We start from the raw sequence: 6,198 nt of genomic DNA on the forward strand, positions 1-6,198 counted from the left end.
AAAAAAAAAAAAAAAAAAAAACAGGCCCAGTATGTCCAGCTTTCCATCCGTGTTCACATCAAAGCCACAGATAACTTACTTACTTTTTATTCATTTATTTATATTTATTTTATTTTAATTTTGAGAGAGTTTTGCTTTTGTTGCCCAAGCTGGAGTGCAACGGCGCGATCTCAGCTCACTGCAGCCTCTGCCTCCAGGGTTCAAGCAATTCTCCTGTTCCTGCCTCAGCCTACCAAGTAGCTGGGATTACAGGTGCCCGCCATCATGCCCGGCTAATTTTTGTATTTTTAGTAGAGACGGGGTTTTGCCATGTTGGCCAGGCTGGTCTCAAACTCCTGACCTCAGGTGATCCACCTGCCTCGGCCTCCCATAGTGCTGGGATTACAGGTGTGAGCCACCGCGGTCGGCTTATTTATTTATTTTTCTTTTAAGACAGGGTCTCACTCTGTCACCCAGGCTGGAGTGCAGTGGTATGATCTCAGCTCGCTGCAAACTCCACCTCTCGCGTTCAAGCAATCTCACACCTCAGCCTCTGGAATAGCTGTCACTACAGGTGTATACCAACAGACCTGGCTAATTTTTTTATTTTCATTTTTTGTAGAAATGAGGTCTCACCATGTTGCCCAGGCTTGTCTCAAACTCCTGGTCTCAAGCAATCCACCCACCTCGGCCTCCCAAAGAGATGGGACTACAGGTGTGAGCCACCACACCCGGCTGCCACAGATAACTTATGAGGTACATATTATCATTTTGTTTCCCAGATAAGAAGACAAGGGTTCAAAGATGCGCAATGAGTTTCACAAGGTCCTCCAGTAAATACCTGACCCTAAAGTTCAAGCTCCTTGCCATTATGCCATGGGGGAGGGATCTTTCTCCAACCTCAGCTTTCCCTTCTGTTCCATGAGCCTCCACCACTTCCTTACAACTTAGGCACTGAGCTCACATGATCCAGTACTGCTGGTAACCACTCCGTGGGCATATGTCATTTTCTGGCCACAGCATTGAAAGCTTCCTGAGGGCAGAGTCCCTGTGTGGATTCCAGGGATCTCCATTACAGAGTATGTGAGTGGCTCAATGCCGGTGACAGAGCCTCAGCTCCACAAGGTCCCCAGCCAATGTTTTCCAGCCTCAATATTTATCAAGGTCCTTACCTGTCAGCATGCTGCGAGTGGCACACGCTGTGTAGCGTATGTTGTGAACAGGGTTGCTGAGGAGATGCCACGAAAGGTTGGCAGGAAGGTGGTGACCAATAATTATGAAGAGTGATGTTCCTGAGAATAATGCTTCGAGAGACTCTTCTGCATCTCCGAAGCTGGAAAATCAGTTTCAGCGATTGCGCCAGATATAAGACAGTGGTCCACAAATAGATAACCAGACAGGGGTCTCTGCACTCACCTCTCAGGAGTCCAGAACAGGTGAGTTACTGAAGCCAAGCAAAAAAACCACAGTGCCGAGAGCAGTCTTCCAGCTAGTGGACTCCCCAAACGTGTCTGCAGAATCCTAGCGGTACTAATGATAACACCTTTGCAGACAGCTTCAGAGCACACCTAATTCTTTCACAACCTATGTCTCATTTCATCCTCCCAACAGCCTTCAGAGTTAGTCGGAGGCAAGGAAAGGCCATTATTCTAAATGTACAGATAGGAAAACTAAGGCCCAGAGAGGGGATGGAACCTGCCTAACTCACACAGCAAGCCAGCAGCAGAGCCGGGCTTGAACCAGGTCCCCAGGTCACCAGCCTGGGGCTCTACCCACAACAGCCTACCCTAATATGCTGGCTCTCAGCTCCTAAGTGCTCCGACCTTTCATTTTCAAACCCTCTGGCCCAGTTGCCCTGCTCAGCCTGTGTCCCAGGCCTGAGGATACAGTCCGGGCTCGGGGTGTAAGGAGGGAGATCAACTGTGGTTCTGCTTCCTATAAGGCAGGCTGGATAATTACTTAGCCTCTGCCGGGCACTTCAGGATCAACAGCCTCTACCCATAGATCAGACACGCACACTCCAACCACATATCTAGGCCCAGCATACACTGCCCCTCCCCACCTGTCTCCAAGTCACATTCCTTTCAACACCCTCATTTTGCTATTTTATATGGTAGAATGCAAGAATGGAAATTTGCTGGGCTCTTTTTTAATTTTTTTTTTCTTTTTTTTTTAGAGATAGGGTTTCCCTATGTTCTCCAGACTGGTCTCAAACTCCTGGCCTCAAGTGATCCTCCCGCCTTGGCCTCCCAAATTGCTGGAAGTGCTGGGCTCTTTTTTAAAAGTCCCCATCACCTTCTGCTGCTGTCAAAAAAGCCAGGACCAAGCAAACCTCCTCCCTGCAGAATATTAACCCACTGTTACCTCTGAGGGGTGTCAACAAGTTTCTATCTTGCCTTCCCCAATATTTCTTCAAATCCTACTAACTGATGGAGGCAGCTAGAGCTGGTGACACCACCAGCTAGTGCTAAAACGAACGGCTCTGAGGCAGACATACATGCCCACATTTCTCATCATCACATCATCATCAGCGTGACCGCTATTGAGCACTTTGTGTGAAATATTGCATTAAGCACTTCAGTCCATGATTTTATTTAATCCAACAGCCCTAATTTCTTTTCTTTTCTTTTCTTTCTTTCTTTTGAGATGGAGTTTCACTCTTGTCGCCCAGGCTGGAGTGCTGCAGTGGTGTGATCTCAGCTCAGTTCAACCTCTGCCTCCCAAGTTCAAGCGATTCTCCTGCCTCAGACTCTCCAGTAGCTGGGATTACAGTTATGTGTCACCACACCCAGCTAATTTTTGTATTTTTAGTAGAGATGGGGTTTCACCATGTTGGCCAGGCTGGTCTCGAACTCCTGATCTCAGGTGATCCACCTGCCTCCCAAAGTGCTGGGATTACAGGTGTGAGCCACCACACCCAGCCTGCCATATTTTCCAGAAGAGAAGATTGAGGTGGAAAAAGCTCCCATGCCCACATTCTCACAACCAGGAAGCGGCGGCATAACTTAACTTGATTTAATCACAGTTCTCTGTGACCATGATTCTTCGTATTTATTCCATCAATGGTCATTATAAAGATGGAAGAAGGGTACTTACAACCGAAGCCCCAAGCACAATGGCCATTTGTCATCTAAAACAAATCTGTATTTTCTCCAACCATCAGACACTTCAACAAGTACAATTCTGAAAGGGTGTCCCCATTAGACACTCTGTGGCCCTGTATCACAAGGGCAGCCCCTGATGTCTTCCCCACCATTATCTGGTCCCCACTGTTCTCTGACTTTCTTGCCAACCACTCTTCCCCTTCTTCAACCTGCTCCAGTCCCCCATCGTCCCGCTGTTTCTTTCTTTTTTTTAAGACAGAGTCTTGCTCTTGTCACCCAGGCTGGAGTGCAACAGCACAATCTCGGCTCCCTGCAACCTCCACCTCCCGGGTTCAAGCGATTCTCCTGCCTCAGCCTCCTGAGTAGCTGGGATTACAGACATGAGCCACCATGGCCAGCTAAATTTTTTTGGTACTTTTAGTAGAGATGGGGTTTCACCATGTTGGCCAGGCTGGTCTTGAACTCCTGACCTCAGGTGATCCAGCTGCCTCAGCCTCCCAAAGTGCTGAGATTACAAGCGTGAGCCACTGTGCCTGGCCCTCGTGATGTTTCTTCAACTCACCAGCCATATGACCACAGGACCTTTGCATTTGCTGTGGAATGCTCTGCCACAAGAGAGCTACCTGGCTTGCTCCCTCACTTATCTCTGCTCAAAGGTCACCTTACTAGAGACCTTCCCTGAACACCCTCTATAAAAAGACAACTCCCAACTCCCTTCCCATGGTCCTTCCTTCTTTATTTTTCTCCAAAGCACTTATTACCACCTTATATATCATGTTTATTGTTTGCCGAATGAACAAATGAACCAAAGTAGCGAGGCCCTTCACCCCTGGCCACCACTTTCTGCTCTAAGTATAGCCTCCTGTGACCCTTTTCAAAGCTACGCTTTCATGCTCATCCTAACCAGTTTGAAGCCTGAAGAGAAACATTCTGTGAAAGATCATATATGGGAGGATTTTCCCAAGACATCAGATATTCCCCTCCCCTTAAAAATCAAATGCACTAGCCGGGCGCGGTGGCTCATGCCTGTATTGCCAGCACTTTTGGAGGCTGGAGGGGGCGGATCACTCAAGCCCAGGAGTTCGAGACCAGCTTGGATAACATAGTGATACCCCACCTCTATTTAAAAAAAAAAAAAAGGAAGAAAAGAAAAACAAAACAAAACGAATGGACTGACAAACACAGGCAAAGACTGGAAATCTGGGGCTCTTTCGGTCAAAGAGCAGCCAAGACAAGTTCCACCCACAGAGCCATAGTGGCCAGCACAGTCAGTTTCACTATCAACTCACCTGTCGGGCCGGCTCCCTTGGCCCTCCGGTTGCAACCTCACCCTGTTGGATTTCCCTGTACTTTGTGTCATCCCTTTTGGGAGCTGATCCAGAATCCAAGTCGTCCCTGAGCTTCTAAGCACTTCTCTGGGGGAACTTAAGCTCATCCAACAGGTAGGAGGGGCAGAGGGTGGCCCTTTCAGCCTACACCGATCCCCCATCTTGTAGGGGCAAATGACAGAGCGTCATTTTCTTTCTGGAGGGAGCTCAGTTTTAAAGACACGATTCTCAGACCTGGCGGCAGGGATACAGAAAGGAGCCCTCCCACCACTGGCCAAGATGGACCTCAGAGAGTGGTTGCAGCGGCGATGCTTAGGCCCCGTAGGCAGGAGACGAAGGAGGAGGACGCAGGTACATCCCTTGGCCCGGGGTACGGGACCTACCCTGGATGGGGCTGCCCTCAGCGTCGGGAAGCGGACGTGATGCTTCGCAGGCGAGGAGGAGCGGAGAAAGCAGCCCAGGAGAATCCGGGGCCAGAGCACCTCAGGAGGTTGGGGATCTCGTCAGGCCAGACCCGGGGTCCAGGGGAGACGGGGGTCGGCGGGGCGGAGCTTGGGATCCCGGGGACGGGAGCTCCGGGAGGAAGGGGGTCGCGACGGGGACCCCGTGGCGGTTACCTTGCCCTCAGGGCTGCCGGCGGGGCTGAGGCTCCCGGGCCCGGCCCCTCCCCCGATCCGGCTCCTACGGCTCGGAGGCTGCAGCCGCCGCCGCCTCCGCTGTCAACAAACCCGGGGCGCGTCACTTCCGGGGCCTCCCCTTAGCAACAGCGAACGGGTTCCCCCGACTAGTCCCGCGGCTAACGCGGGCGGCGACGGCAGAAGGTTCCGGGGACCGGCGGGCGGCTCCTTTCCCGGGCCCGGCACATTAGGCCGGGGGAGGAGGCCGCGGGGTACGTCCCCAGGCCACCTGAGAGAACGCGTCATTCAAGGCTCTCCCTGGCCTCCGCGGGGCCCGTTCGTGGGACCCCGGGATCAGTGCCCGCCCGGGAGCTGCGGTTCATCTGAGCCCAACACTGCTGAAGGGCAGGACTGACTCTGGGCGCCAGCTCCCTCCATCCAGCGCCCTACTGAACATGTCTTGTGTTCTCCACGGGTGAACGTCCACTCGCGTGTCCACCCGCAGTCATCACCGTCCCCCAAAACATGCTCCTAACCTCCATCTAGGGCATGAGCCACCAGGCAACCGAGCTTCCAGATGGGAAATTGGGAGGCGACGTCGGCCCCTGCATTTCCCTGGGCCCCTTGTCCAGTCTCCAAATCCTGAGGATCCTCTCAAACCAGTCCCTTCTGGCCGAGCGCAGTGGCTCACGCCTGTAATCCCAGCACTTTGGGAGGACGAGGCACGCGGATCACCCGAGGTCAGGAGTTGGAGACCAGCCTGGCCAACATGGTGAAACGCCGTCTCTACTAAAAATACAAAAGTTTAGCCGAGCGTGGTGGTGCGCGCCTGTAATCCCAGCTACTCACGAGACTGAAGCAGCAGAATCGTTTTAACCCAGGAGGCAGAGGTTGCAATAAGCTGAGATCGCACCACTACACTCCAGCCTGGGCGACAGAGGGAGACTCCATCTCAAAACACCATCATTTCTTCTCTGGATTTATTTTTTTTCTTTTTCTTTTTTCTTTTTTATTTTTTTTGAGAAACGGAGTTTTCCTCCTGTTGCCCAGGCTGGAGGGCGATGGCCCTCAGCTCACTGCAAACTCGTCGGGTTCAAGCAGTTCTCCTGCCTCGGCCTTCAAGTAGCTGGGATTACAGGCGCCTGCTATCACGACCGGCTAATTTTCGTA

The 6,198-nt window shown here is 51.8% G+C and overlaps 1 protein-coding gene across 4 annotated transcripts in view; it reads right to left on the reverse strand.

The window, feature by feature from the left end:
• ZER1 (zyg-11 related cell cycle regulator) overlaps positions 1-5,648 on the reverse strand; it is a 45,685-nt gene extending 40,037 nt beyond the window's left edge. The window contains exon 1 of one of the 4 annotated variants that reach the window (XM_017848314.1): positions 5,565-5,648. The gene's annotated coding sequence lies outside the window, so the exon portion shown is untranslated. Of the gene's footprint in view, positions 1-4,794; positions 5,159-5,564 lie in introns of those variants that run through there. The other 3 variants (XM_017848315.1, XM_017848313.1, XM_017848312.1) reach the window with 3 other exon arrangements.
• Positions 5,649-6,198: the final 550 nt, after the last annotated feature.

This window comes from Rhinopithecus bieti, unplaced genomic scaffold (assembly GCF_001698545.2).
Source record: "Rhinopithecus bieti isolate Rb0 unplaced genomic scaffold, ASM169854v2 scaffold_29388, whole genome shotgun sequence".
NCBI lineage: Eukaryota > Metazoa > Chordata > Mammalia > Primates > Cercopithecidae > Rhinopithecus > Rhinopithecus bieti.